Below are 16,171 nucleotides of genomic sequence, written 5' to 3' on the forward strand. Positions count from 1 at the left end.
TGGTATAAAAAATGAAAGCAACATGCAAAATATTAATATATCATATGAATATAAATCATCTTTATAGTCAACTATGTTTTAACTATCACCATTTTCCATTTTAATTACAACACTGAAACATGGTTTTGGAAATGACAAAAATCATTTTGTGCCTAAAATTAATACATTTAAAATATTTTAATTGCATAATTTGAAAAAGAATGTTAATTTTCAAAGAAAAACAGATAAATTCTGGTGCATAATAAACTCTTTCAAAGCACATTACTTTAAAGACAAAGTAATAAATGTTCCTTCAGGCTACATTTCTACAACCAAACTAGAACATGCATTAGTTCAACTCTTTACTGTAATTTTTCATGAAGATTTAATAATTATCTTTAAGACAGCATACACACAGACGCACACTCACACTTACATGGAATAGAGCCCATAATTGTTATTATAATTACTTTTCACTAATGTTAAGGACTGCACTTAATACTGAAGTTATAACTGCAAATATGTCTAAGTCCCTGAGTTGCTCAGTGTTTCATAAAGTGCAACTATTAGACTAATGCTATGCAGAATTTCCTACTTTGAATTGCACAAAGTGTTTATCTAACTGTATTTTAGAAATCTTCATGCAGTTAAGATCTGATCATGGCTAGCAATTATTCCAAATTAGTTTGACTACCTTTCACAGTCAGTTTGTGAACTTTTGAAATTATAACTCATGATACTCAATAAGTATTATTTTAACACAAAGCTATAATGTAAACTTTAGTATTATAATGGCATTACTTTGTCTTGTGACAGCCAAACAGCTAACCATAGGTGAGATAACTTAAACCCTAAGGAACAACATGCAAACTGGAATACCAGGAATAAGCATGGGGGCACCATCATGCAAACACGTCTCTTAAACATAATTTCTGCTTTCTCTTTACTAGCAATGTACTGCTGCAGGTAATTCTGGCCTTGGAGCCAGTGTAAAGACAAGAAGCTGACAACCATGTGGGATTAAAGCAGGAGAGAAAAAAATGGTCAGATTTGCTATTCCAGTCTAATCTACAAGTGTCTTTACACTTGTTCAATATAAGTAGAAATTTAATGTTCTCAGAAACTTTAACTTAGGTTACTGTCATGATGAATACTGCTTTAAAATTGAGAGATATTAGGGAGTTGAAAAAAGTTGAATACAAATTATAAAATTGGTCAAAAGTGGTAAAGTATCTCTTAATGCCAACATAACCTTTACTTTCTATTGAAAAGATAAAACCTGAGCAAGGACATGAAGATTCACTTGGCCCAATATAAAAGTGCATCCAAAGCAGAAAAAATTATTTAAGAATATTTGGTAACAGCTTGTTATATTCAATCTGTACTTTAAATGTACGCTAGAATCCCCTCAAATAATATTTAGCTTTCAAGTTAACTGCTGGCTTTTCCAGAACATTTTCTGCAAGTACCATATTTCAGGAGATGAACTAATACCAAGAGAAAAAAGCATGTCAGTTTCAACAGAGTTCATATTTTGTGACGCTGTTAGAAGGCTATTTTCTGAATGAGCAATTATATTTTGCATTACTGCAATTATTTTCATTTGAGGTGTCAGCATTCACTGAAAGACGCTGTTACTCCAGAAACAACTACTGTCAAGGAAAAGTCCTGCAATGGAAAACTGCAATCTGATCAGTCTCATATCAGGACAGTATTACATCTTTTTTTTTTTTTTTTTTTTTTTTTTTTTTTTTCCCCTAAGAGACTGTGCTGCCATCATTTCTCTTTTTCAACCCACAGCAAATATGAACCAAGCATACTTACAACATTTCAATGCTTTTGTATGCATACTAATGATTAAATATGATTTGAATATCCCTAAATTCAAGACGGGATACACTTTTTTTTTTTTTTTTTTACAAAAATACAGACACAATAAGAATGATTTTACATATTCCACCTACTTTTAGTCCAATAACCTACTTAAACAGTAGCAACTGTAATGTTTTTTGCTCGAGTTCTTGTTTACATACCCACATGAGAAATTCTGTCTGTAAAACTTACTTGTTTGGTTGTACAGGACATAGTTTAGAACAACAAACAAAATCCAGTAAAATATAAAGTTCCGTTCCAGAAGTAATTTCAAATTTTATCAAACATTATCTTTGAATGATGGTAAGCTCATGTTTAAAAGATGAACTACAGCATTTTCTGAAGAAACAGTACCATGCATCTTAGACTAATTTCAACACAGAATATTAACCAAAAAACTGATACATAATTTAATTACAAGTACATCATGAAGGAGCAAAGAATGTCATGAGTCTAAGCCTGACACAAAGAACCATAACATAATTACAAAGATTTATTTCCATAGGATTTTCATCTATATACAAATGGTATTGTCTTTTTTTTTTTTTTTTTATTCTGCCTACATAGACAGAGGATGAGACAAGGAAAATTATTTCAATCCCAGTTTTCTGCTTTGGAGTTAGAGGTATTGGAGATGAATATCTCTTTTTTTTTTTTTTCTTTTTCATTGGCAATTTGCAACACATCACAGTTAAATAGCCCTCAATCTCACCAAAATATCTAATAAGCCTATGGATGCCACAAATATTGTCTCTATCTTCTAAATGAAGATCAAGAAGAGTATCAACTCCATCATTTCCTATGGAATACAATTACCAAGTGCCATGTGGTAAGTAATTACGTAAACCAAAAGACCTCTGTGAATTAACATGCAAAATTTCCAGCATATTACTAGTTTCCCTGTAGAAAGAAAAACAATAATACCTCTCCTTTACTGAGCCTAATACTGAAAAAAAAAAAAAAAAAAAGGAAATATGACAACTTGAAGTACTATGATACATAATTTGCAATATAATTTCAGGTGTAGATGCTAATTCTTTCATTCACCAGCATTAGATCTCTAAAAGAAAATTACAAAAATATTTCTAAGTCCTTTAATGGTTTTATCTCAGCAAATTCATTATACATGATAAACTAATAGTCGGTTGCTAGTAGCTTTCTAAGCTGCAAATCACAAAACTGTAGGCCTGCTACAAATCAAATGGCTTTGGTTCAGTGGTCATGCGATGTCCAATTTCGACACCCAGTTCACAAAAAATAGAAGTTTGTCTTCTATTGCCTAAGCCTTCTGATTAAAAATATTTAAAAAGTGACAGAGCTCCATCAAGAGTGAAATGTCCAATAACTACCATGGACAATGTGAAATGGAGAAAAGATGAATTTTTGCTGGGTAGTTTGGAATATTCTAATAGCAGTGAAGCTCCAGCTATGAGGATCTATGTTAATAAGACAGAGCCATAGGCATCAATATATTTTTCACAAGATAAAAATGAGTCAAGGGCTCTTCTGGTTGCACGGTACAGATGACCTGAAAGAAAAATAAAGGTTGGGAAGATTGCTCAGTTTAATTAAATATTAGAAAATATAAGACATAGTTTTCTTGGGTGGAGTAGAAGCGATAAGTAAGAGAGGACAATGGATTTATAAGATAGGAAAGTCATAAGGGAAAAAAAGTGGGATAGACAGTTTATAACCTGAGAAACATGGAAAGATAAACATGTGCAAGGAAATTATAATATGTCTAAAACTGATACTTCTAAAGCCAATGCTTTTTGTATCCTAGTCTCAGGGTTCGTCTTGTGAAGGAGTTGTGAGGTTCAGTACTGAGAAGTAAGAACTGCAGCAACTGTTTTATGAAAAATGCTCTATAATTAAACTCTAAGCAATTGCTTTCAACTTGGATTTAGCTTTGAAGTCTGATGCTTCTGTATCAGACACGAAGGACTTGTGTGTCTGAAAGTTTGTCTAACTTTTCCAGTTATCCAGCTGGCTTAATAAAAGATGCAAACTTTTATCTCCAAGACTCATCTTGCAATTTTAACTTTAGAAATATTGTTATAAGATATGCTTTTTCTATCAGTATTTCTCCCTCGATTTTTTACTGGGTGAATATTCCAGAGAGTGCTGCAAAGATAAACATTATCTATGTTATTTCTTAATTTTTATAAAGTTTTGGTGACATGCAAAATGTAGGAAATACACTTTATGCTGAATAAATGACAGTTACTGATCAGTGAATATGCTGAATTTACACTTTTGGACACAGAGATTTTTCTGATCTTCTAAAGTTAATGTCTGAAGGAATACATTTTTCCCCCCTGCTCTAGATGATTCATGTCAAATTCACCTTTGCCATACAGCAGTAGTACTCTTACAGAACAATAGGTCAAGATCTGTTCCATCACAAAAAATCAGACAATTTTGAAAGTCTAACTTGGGGACATCTTTCATATGGAAACAGTAAGTCTTGCCTTGGAATTTTGTGTCTCAGTTTGAAAAAGAAGCTAAAGAAATCAATACTAAAGAAATCAATCAAGCAAAAGGACAAAGAAATGGAAAATAAAGCACAACAAGAGCACACTAAATACAATATAACATTTGCAGTAAACATGAACCTAATCCATGAAATTGTTCAAATATTCAAATAATGTGCACAAAAAGCAATTTTAATCAATTCCCTATTTCATAAAATTATTCACTAATGTAAATTTTATCTGCGCAGGCTTTCAGACAGTGACCAAATACTTCCACTAATACAATTGTTTCATCTTACACTGTTAACAAATGTAGAATGAACAAATAAGAGATACTAAAATAAAAATGGGGTAAAATTTGGTAGATGGTCAAATTATTAAACCTGAAACCATAATACAACAACATAACCCAAACTAAACTGCCTGGACTGTGTTGATAATGCATACTTAAACCCCACAGAATTATTACTTCCTTCAGTATCATCAGAACTGTAATTGAATTTCTTCTTGGATAAAACTATTACACACTCCCACACTGATACTGCGTATGTTCTGAAGCAGAAGGAATGGATATTGATTGAACATGAAGATTAACTCATTTTGTTGTCCATCCCTTTTTACATTTTCTTGAGGAATTCTTTTTGACTGAGACAATTCTAGACAATAAACGTAAAAGTTGAGGAAAATATTTATGTAGTTTAGCACGTTCTTGTACATAACATTTTATCAGGAAAGATGGTAAAGATCAAATACTGTCATAATTTGGGAACAGGTTGTTGAAAATTTTAGATATGTCATAGGCTTTTACATTTACTATTTGTTGTATGAGCTTTATGTATAAATTGTGCAGAAACATGACTACAGAGACCAAAAATAGACTATTTTTAAAGACATCCTCTACTACATAATATTTGGGTGAAAAAAAAAAACTCTGTTGATTTCTTGGATATCAGTAAATACATCACTGAAACACATGATTTCTGAATAATCAGTAATCACGTAAGAAAAGATCAGTTACTGGGATATTTTGCTAAATATAACTACAACTGGGAGGCTAGTAGGAGGGCTAGAGAGAGAAAAGAATGGTAATGATTGCTCTTTCACATTGGGCTTTGAATATGAAGAGTGACCTGCACCAGTGAAAAGCAAACGGTAGGAAACACTGTCCTTTTCTCCTGTGCTTTTCCCAACAGGCAAAGCACAAAATCTTTTATCTTCTACTTCAGTAAAAAAAATAAATAAATAAATAAAAATCCAAGATAAAGGACAAATTTGCTACTAATGAATCCAAGTTATTTCTGTCTAATTTAAAGAAACATTAAACACTTTCATGTGGAGGCAAAAGATTTTCATTTTTTCAAAAACATTTTCATTTTTTCATTCTATATATTGACTTTCCTAGAAATACAAAATGAAATTTGAAAGAATATTTCTGTGAATTTTGCCGTGAAAATTAAAAGTCTTGTCAAAATTAGTAAGCTAGTTTAAAAGAGTCAGCAGACGTTGGAAGGCTACAAGTAAACAAGTGACTGAAGTAGATGTGGGACTAATATTATGTGGGATAAATTAACTTGTGGAGCTGCACTTTCTCTCTGCTAACAACATAGGGAGTCTATGTTTAGTTTAGATTATATACCTAGTGTCAGACTTTGAATTAAGTAATGTTAGGTAAGATACATTTTTCCTATATTTTCTAAATACTGATTAGCTATTTCTGCAAAATAGCATAATGCTAAAATAGAAAAATAAATAATATTCCTTCTTGCTGGAATGAAGTGATCAGAGACGTAATATGGAGCTAAGTGCCTTCTGTCAGAATCCTACTGCTTTCTGCTGTGTTAATGCCAGAAAATAATTTAGACCAATTTTGACAAACAGTCCTCCCAGTTGATGAGAATTAGTGATAGTAAAACTTTCATATTGATAACTTAGAGAATGAAAGATGAGTTCAAGAAAATCAGACTCAGAATCACAGCCTTCACATCAAAATTTGATAAACAGCTTCTAGAGATTAGTTCTGCATGCTGAAGTCCTGTCTCTTGTGATGGCATACATTAGATTATCCAGATACCCACCCCTTTCTTTCTCAAATAATGTAATAATTACAGGATATTATTTCCACTATTGAGAATGATGAGAGGTTGAAAGATAATCTACGTTTGTATTCAAAAGAGACAAACAACATCCTTAAAGTAAGTTTTTACAGCTGATTATTTTCCTACATTACACTTTGCCAATTAAAATCAATATGCATACACTACTATTTTACTGCTATATATAATTTTGTGCATATGTACACATGCATACCACAAATGCATACCACACAGAGAAATCCTCAGTTTTACTTTGAAGTAGTAAAGGAGAAAAACTGGGGGAGAGGGGCCGTTACCTAATTTACAGTGTAATTTAGTATGCTAAATAACTTCACAATGATTAATACAGACATTATTAAGAAACTGAAATATTGAATATTAAAGTCAATGAGAGATTGAAAGAGAATTAAGAGGCATAGACAAGGGAGAAACAACATGTTTAAAAATTAAATTAAAAAGTAATTGACACCTATAGTACCTACAGCACCAGAAAGTTATTTCAGACGTAAATCTTTGCAAGACTGAGTTTTCTCATAAGCTGACTGTGAAACAGCAAAGTTTCTAGACAACTTATTCAGAAACTCTGTGTCATAGAAGTCTGTACTGGAGTAATTGGACAGGCAGGAAAATTATATATAGAAGTTGAATGAATGGAGTCAGGGAATCTTTCAGGCAGAGTTGAATGAACCCAATAATAGTTTTAAAAATGCTACAAGCTAAACTCTAATGCAAAGAGAAGCACTGCATGATTATATGGTTTTAGTCATCAGACTAAATTAAAGGAAAATCCATTCCTGTTGCTTGCTAGAATCTGATTTCCCTCTCTTCAGCTTTCTTGTTGTGACTTCTTGACATCTTGTTATGACTTAAATAAGTTAAAGTCTCCTTCTGACAGTTGGGCCTGTTAGAGAATGTTTTCCTATGTTAGCATAACCACTATTGCAGGTAAAGAGAATAAATAACTACCTAGGTACAGTAATACCTTCATTCTCATCTGATGTAGCATGACTCATGGATTACTAAAACATAAGGAACTCTTGCCCATAATAGAGAATCCCATTCAAACAACTAGCAGACTGCTATCGTTCTAGAATAAGTCAAAACTGTAAATTATATTTATTCAAAAAAATAAATATAGGAAATCTCCAAGTTTATATATGGTTGATATAGACCCATATGATATTTTTGTCAATGTCAAAATTGAATTAGTGGTGCAAGGTTAAATCTGCTGGTGCCAGCACACTCCTCTAATGTTATTCTGTTAAATGGTGACTAGGAGTAGAGTTGATGAAGCAATTTGGAATCCTTTGTGGGTTCTTATATCCAATAAGATACCTACCAACCACCACTGTACAGCTAATTTTTAAGTAATTGTTCTGTAATTACTGATGCTACAGAAAGCCTATTGGAATTTTTTTTTACTTGATAGCATGCACATAAATGATTATTTTTTTTTAACAAAAAAAAAAAAGCTTCCCGAGTGCTGAAGTCGGAAAAAGGAGTCAAAATTACTGTAGAAAAAAAATTTACAAAATTACAAAATAGCTTTACAATTCCATCTGATGAATCAGAGAACATTCACTGTGGTGAACATGTCACTTCCCAGCAGTTATGGTGCAGAGAAAGGTTCAGAGCTCTTTCTCACATGAAGAGTTAAAAACATCTCTGCAATTCAAGGAATACAATGCTCTAGTATACACCAGTCAGCACTTAAAGATCTCAGCTCTTGAATTGCTGACTGATCAGACAGGGTGCAGCAGGCACAGCTAGAAAAACCATTAAACCATGTCATCTTAACTAGGCAAACCAGAGCATAAGTTTCTGTTAGGGCAGCTAAAGCAAACATTTGTCAAGCCTGACTAGCACTTGGCCACTTCCCCTCCACTCCAGCTCCAAACCACCTTTTCACTGACCCTTGATGCAGAGAATCCTGCAACATCACATGCACTTTGCCCTGTTCCACCATAGAGCACATGTGGATGCAGAATGCCATAAGAAGAAAAGCCTGGTACTTTGCTTAGTTTGCAAAATCCACAGAAGTTAACTCTGAAGGAAATTGGGTACCTTTTAAAAATGGAAATGCTTACAGAATGAGCAGAGGCAACCTGTGGAAAATGCATGCAAATTAAAGGGGAAACATTCTGTGTAACACAAAATGTCTCACAAAATGGCATGCTTAGGTTTTTGTTCCTGTGTCTATTACAATGTACTTGAAATATGATTATGCTGACTCCCTGACTTCTCCTTACAGCCTACAGGAGAAAATAAGCGTTTGAGGATAAGGCTGCAGTCATCTTAATGCTGTTAAATCCACATGTCCTGCTCTTCTGATCTAAGCAAGGGGTAATGGATGTTGTGGAAGGATACACAAGTGCCAAAATGTTATAGTGAATTAAACTTGTGGACAATTAACAACTTTGTACTTGCCTCTACTCAAACTGTATACTGTTCAAATAAGTTTAATTTACAAAGCTATCCAGATGGCTTAGCATAAATGACCTTTTATTATTTATTAATATGTAATTTTCTTACTGTTGTAGACTTAAACAAAAATAAAATTCAAAAGGAATCAGATCAAATTAGAAAACAAGAGCTTTTCAGGGGCATGGAGCACTGAAGAGTGGTCATAGAGCAACTGATTCTGGCTTTTCATCTTCAGTGATTGGATTTTATTTTTACTGTTACTCTATAAAAATCTAACCAGTGGTACTGCACCACAACAAGTGTATTTAAAGAGTAAATGAAACTCAAGTTGAAATGGCTGAAGGAAGTAATAGTGAACAGGTATTGAATTATTTTCTATTTTTAAAGAGGTTAATAGCAGTCTTATTTCTACAAAGTGTCACTTTAAACCTACAATAGAAATGTAACCTTATTTTATATAAACTAGTTGATAGTGCAAGTTTCAGCTCACCAAAAAGTGGACCCTGATTTCATACTAAAAAATAAAAATCTGATTCACATGCAACGAGATACATCTACATTATACCATTGGTCTGACAAGCTCAAAAGTGTTTGTACAATATAATGGAAAACAGTATATTGCTCAAATGACCAGTGTTTAGATTTCAGTCCTTCAGGCAACAAATACAAAATTATAGTTACTTATTACAGAAACTAGAAAAATAATTTTTGACAAATATTTCATATGAACTAAGAAATATATGATTTCAGAACTGACTGATTATTCGTTCCTTCATTTTCTTAAGTAACTCAATTTTCATTAGACATGGATTAGAGGTCTTACCTTAAAAAAAAAAATATATATATATATATATATATATAAAAGCCAAATAAATATTAGTATTGCAGTATCTCAGAACTGAAATATTAACTGAAGGAAACTATTTATTTCTTGAAAAGACTGATTTTAGAAACAACTGTTTATGTATACAGCATTCCATGGGGATCTGTTAACACAGAGAAAACGTATCCCCAAAGAAAAGAATAATTCTTATATTCTAAAGTTTATAAACATGAAAAATGTCCTATTTTCTTTTCTGCATGGAAGACATTTTTCACCTTTCCTAAAAATAAATAAATATATATATACATATCTACGTAGAGCCATTTGAATAACTATAAAACTTAGTATGATTTACAGTTGCCATTTACAGTTCATGTCTACGTGTATTTATAGAAATACATATAACAGGGAAAATGTGCTGCTAAAAAGTATAACGTATTTTTAAAAATCTGTGCCCTTCTCTGCTTAGATACTGAGTACAGCTGGTTTTGCCAGACAATCTTCTAGTTAACACACTGGTTAGTTTCCAGCCTAACAAAAAAATGATAATAAAAAATTACAGGGCTACATAAGCTGGCTTTTTACATTTATGCACTGTTTTGTTCATTTTAAAAATCAAATAGTTCGAAAAGGCAAAATATGCACTGAAATTTGCATAAAGATCATGTCATTCAAAATAACGTATGTAACACTCATTGGTGAGATGCCAAGAAAAGGGCAAAGCATTTACTTAAACATGAAGAGAGTAATTTCCCAAAGTTTATTGTTATAAATGAAGAGCATGCTATAAAGCTGCTGGAACTATGGAATACAATTTTTTTATTTGCAATAGCACTTTTCTTGATTACTCTGGATTAGCATATTTATGAGGTTACTCAGCCTCAGGTTTTAACCCACAAATCAAAGGTTTATATCAGCACGGGTAATGGATTACACCAAAGTCTACAGTCTATGATATCCCAAAGGTATCTCTCTTTCAGAAGATTTATGTATATAATACACCTTTATAGAAATTACATTTTCTGATCTTTTGCATGGTGCTTGGTGATTCCTCCCTCTAAAGTGTAAAACAACTGAAAAGAAGCATTCCCATTCAGCAGAGAAGTTCATTGATGAATCTTCTTGTTCCCCTCTTCACATATTGATAAGGCCATGAAAGAGGCTTTCATTCCTTGAGTGCTACAAGAGTAGAAGTCATTGTGACATCTGATACAATTAAACTTCTGAAAAGAGAAAGGGAAACTGTATTCCATTGATAATTTTGTTCATCTCATAAACAGTGCTAACGTAGGATAAACCTGGAAGATTTCACCTGAAGGTGAAGGCTGACTACAGTAACACTGTTGATGGTACCACTGACCTCTTTTTGACTTCAGAAGAGATAGAATTTCAGCACAGAATGATAAAACAAAAAAAAAAAAAATCAAATGCTTTGCCTCTCATGAATGACTATAACTGGACAAAAGATGTCAGAAAGGTGGCTCACTCAGGTGAAATGAATTTTCATTGTGAAATGATGGTAAATGAAGATAGAAATCCTCATCAAACTGTACAAGAAAAATGTCCATCAGCTTTATCGCTGCTTCAGTTTCGTAGTGAAGATCTCCATCTATAGTCAGAAAAACTGAGGTACACAAAGAAGGGTCTGAGAGTCAATTACATTCGTGTATGTGAGAGTGAAGATAAAAGAGGACAGATACTAACCTATATAAGATCAAATATCCAACCTATAAAGATATGATAAAAAAATAAAAATGATTAAGCTTTCTGTTTTGTATGTATATTCCAAGGGAGCAAAAGTATTTCATTGTTGTTCTTTCATGTGAGAGATGCTGTCCACTTATTTATACAAGGACAAGACTATTCTAATAAACCTGCTGCTAAAATAACTGTTCTTACTAAAGGAAAAATATGAATGGCTTCAAATAAAGTGGAAGAGGTTAACTGACCTAAAAAAACCTCAGTCTACTAGGAAAGAAAATATATAACACACAAGGAAGAAAATGAGTTTAATGTTCTCCCTTGAAGAGGTGATCAAAATCCAGAAAGTGACAACTGAGACTTTTACAAGATAAAATGAAAATTAAATGATGAGGATTAACAGAACACATTGTGATCCAATTTTGTTATGTTAATTTTACACTCTTTCATTTAATTTTTATCCTTCACTTGAAACTCCTATTATACTGCAAGCTGTAATAAATTTGAAAAAAAAGCAGAGACAACTGACAGCTTAGATTTTACTCAATTTTCTAATACATTCTGTAGAGTCAGGCTGATATACCACTGATGTATCATATATCATATCCTTGACTGATATGCTGTCAGATCCAGCGAAGTGTTTGGAAAAGATGCAGAGAATTTTAGAGTGCTAGTAAGCAGGAACCTTTAATGTCATATTTTTTTAAGAACTTGCAGTAATTAGCTGGGGAAAGGTGGATGAGCTTTCAAGGAGATTCAGAAAAATGTAAAACACAAGAACAGGACCTGCTAAACTGAAATAGTTTTTTCAAGAAGCCATGCTGGAAGATGAGCTGCCACCCATCTAACATTTTGGTAATGATACAATAGACCATGCTGATATACACTGGCAATGGTCATTTCTGTGAAACCATGGGGTTTGTAACAAAAGCTCCATAACTGAAATGTCAAAATGAGAGTGTAATGAATGAGACATATGTTAGCTAGAACTGTGATTTTGAAGGGTCCTTGCACAATTCAGAATGGGCTGTCCCCACTTCATGTACAAACTGCAAGGCACTTCATTCACACTCCCTTAAACTCATAAGGGCCTCAGTCATTTAGCAGAAGCAAAAATAAATAAATCAAGGTTGGTAACACTGAGAGTACTTTTTATTCCCACTTTTTAAAATATTTTCAAACATGTTTTCCAGAAGTTGTAATCGTCTAATTAGACATGTGCAAATGACTATCAACTACTCAGTTGTTGAACAGCTTTAACAAAAACCCAAGAAAATAAACAGTGTTTTTTTCTGTTAAAGTACATTATGCTTTCGGAGAGCAAAGGATAATACTTTACAAGGGCCTTACAAAATTACTATACTGTCCTGAACTCTGTTGAGACATAGATGGTGTCTTTTCCTTTCTTATATTGAATACTTCATACCAACTTAAGGGAGAATCATTAAGATCGACTTTTGAGGACACAGCTATCTAAATTCTTTTTATTTGACTAGAAGAAATGGCAACTGTAGAGAAGAATTCAATTCCACAATAACGAATAACATCTTCTGAACAAAACAAGTATATGAGTCAGGGAAAAGATCCTGCATGGAAAACATTCAGGGAGATAATGAATTCAGTTTCTGTTGCACATATGCATACTTTGGAATTCTGGAACACCTCATATGCTGCTCCAAATCTGTATGGCAGGGGAGTTAGGCAATGAGTAAGAAACCTACTTGGAAGAGTAAGTCAACTGAAGTTTGGGTAAAATTCATGCTTCAGTAAAATCATTTCTATCTCTTAACTACGGACGTGTTTAAAAAATACAATAGAGCAATTTCTAAGAAATCCTTTACTGTTTTATTTTTGTTGTTGTTGTTTTTTTGTTGTTTTTTTTTCCTAAGGATCAAAGATAGAGGATGTAGCTTTGCATGCCCTGCATGAACAGCTTTGGACTCAGACTGATTTTAATCACACTGCATAGGAGGCTAAGGGTCTTAAAAATTCAGTGCCTACAAGATTTATGACAAGAATACAAGAGAGATGGCCTTAAATAGATGGAAGATAAGACAACTACACAAGTGTGTGCATTATCAGACATCACAGAAGTAAATGGAAAAAAATATATATTTATAAAGCACCAATTATTCACATTAATTTCAGAGGGACAGGACAGAATATCAGGTTTAGGTACCAGGCTTCTACAGAAACCTAGGAAATTTGAGGTTTCTGCTTGCTCTCATTAGTTTTGACAAGGTTATTATTGACTGAGCTGGCTTCAAAATATATAAAACACTTTTGGTTACTGCAGCTTTTATAGGGAAAGATTACTTTTCCAAAATGAGAAAACATGGGAAAAGTTCTTGCTTAAAAACAAACACTCACACACAGAAAAACAAACAAACAAACAAAAAACTCTTGCTTTAACCCTGAAATATTTTATTGGTAAGCTTTAGAAATAGAAAAAGCAATTTTCACCAAAAATTTGCTACAAAATCACCATAGCTGATAAGCTCCAATTACTGAATAAACTTGAGCAGGCTTTTGTGAGAGTGGTACTGAGCAGGGTATGGAGGAACAAATATTAACAGTACGATTCCCAAAGAGCCAAGTACTTTAAAACATAATCCTGACTTATTTGGCTTCAAGCAGAGCAAGGTGCTGAAAAATAAAGTTGAGATTAAAATCATAATGTTTACTCCCTGCAGGACGAACTTTCTCAAGTATGGTTTTTACAGGTATCTTTCTCGCCAGCAGCCATGTGTAATAGATATCCTCAGAGTATTTCAGGAAGGATTTTCAGTACCCTTTTTGGGACAAGAATACTGCAGAAGCAGTCTCTAAGATATCTTCAACTAAATGCATTGACTACAGTCAAAGAGAAAGTATTGTGTTGTGTTTTTTTTTGTTTTTTTTTTTCTCCCAATGGTTACAGAAATTCCCAAGATCACTCGATTGTATCGCACACTTTTTCCAAATGAGAACATACGTTTTTCGATGAGAAATGAGCACATTTATAGAAAATACTCTCTTTTAAAAATATATTTATTATTTCTGAGACCTACTATTTAATTGCTTTCTACATGCAAGTTTGTTTCAAAATTATTTTATGCATTTATAGAGGGCTTAATGCTGATTTATGTTGTTTACTGAAATCTTGATTTACCCTGCTGGGAAACAGTTGATGAAAATAAATAGTGTGACCATATTCAAATGTTAGAGGAGATTTTCACAGATGAAGTATTCTATAAATTTCTTCATTAAAAATGAAACGCCTTTTTTTTCAGTAAAAATATATTCCTATTAATATAGTTTTTAAAATGTTAAGACAAAGTATTTCATATTCCAAATGCCTCTTTAAATATGAACCTAAACCAGATCAAATTAAAATACTGGAAATATCATTTAAACACAAGAAAATTTTTACTGCAAGGGTGACAGTAGACTAGAACAGGTTGGGCTTGATTTTTCATCCTTGGAAATATTCAAAATCTGAGTAGACACAGCCTTGGGTAACCTGCTCTAGTGACTCTGGTTGGAGGGGTCAGATAACCTCCAGCTGGTCCTCATTCTGTAATTCTGTGATTACTCAGGATTATTTCCCTTCTCACAGGTTGTTAGTACGGACTATTAGGCTGCTGTGTCAGTAACAGGAGACAAGACCAAAAAGATTTCCAAGAGAATTATTCTTCTCTCCATTCTTCCAAAGCTGTGCAGAGACAACCACATTAAAAGTGTTAACTTAAAGCAACAAATACTATCTAATCCACACCAAATTTACTCATTTCCCATGTATTTTACCAAAGACACCTATGCTTTCTAGCAATTTCAAAGCAGTTTCTTAAAATAAGAGAAGTGTCACAAATGTCTGTTGATATCTCAGACAAAAAATAAATTAAATAAATAAATAAAATGATGTTAATAGAAAGAGATTGACCACTCTGTGTTTATTACATTTATTTTATTATATACCTGAAAAAAATGCTCTGATTCTGGTATGACAACAAACACTTAATACTATGTTGTAAAAATATGATGATTATATAAAATATATTTACTGCAACGTGTTATTACAGAAGCACCAATGTAATGCTTAATTTGTAAAAATAAATTCTATGCTTGTTCGTTATTGGTCTAAGTATTGCATTGTAAAACAATGTCTGCTTAATGGCTGTCTTTGTAAAATACTATTCATTTAATTTTAACCTACCTGAATAGTTAATTTATTTTTTTTTGCTAGTAGACAGACAAACTGAAAGAATTATCACATTTTATGACAATTAATTGAGCTCTTTTGGTCCTTTTTTCTTTTCTTTTATTATGGACTTATTAGACTGCCAGTCGTTTGCAACATCTGGAAAAACTGCATGCATAAATTGAATGTTGAATATTCTCTTTACCTGAATTTTGTGAACATGATGACAGATCTAAAGGGTTACGAATCTGGTGAAGGGCCTGGAACATAAATCCTATGAGGAGCAGCTGAGGGAACTGGGGTTGTTTAGTCTGGAGAAGAGCAGGTTCAGGGGAGACATTATTGCTCTCTAAAACTACCTGAAAGGAAGGTGTGGGGAGCTGGGGATCAGCCTCTTCTCACAGCTAACTAGTGATAGGACTAGAGGACTAGAGGACTAGTGATAGGACTAGACCTCAAGCTGTGCCAGGTGAGGCTTAGGTTAGAAATTAGGAGACATTTCTTCACAGAAAGGGTAGTCAGGCATTGGAATGGGTTGCCCAAGGATTTGATGATCACCGGGGATATTTGGGAAAAGGTTGGACCTGGTGCTTAGGGACATGATTTAGTGGGGTGATATTGGTAG

At 33.0% G+C, this 16,171-nt stretch overlaps 1 protein-coding gene across 4 annotated transcripts in view; it reads right to left on the minus strand.

Annotated features, from left to right (window-relative positions):
• The window catches only part of ATRNL1 (attractin like 1), a 490,952-nt gene that overhangs the window by 240,732 nt on the left and 234,049 nt on the right, over positions 1-16,171 (minus strand). The window lies entirely within an intron of this gene.

Source organism: Aythya marila, assembly GCF_965140915.1.
Source record: "Aythya marila genome assembly, chromosome: 7".
NCBI lineage: Eukaryota > Metazoa > Chordata > Aves > Anseriformes > Anatidae > Aythya > Aythya marila.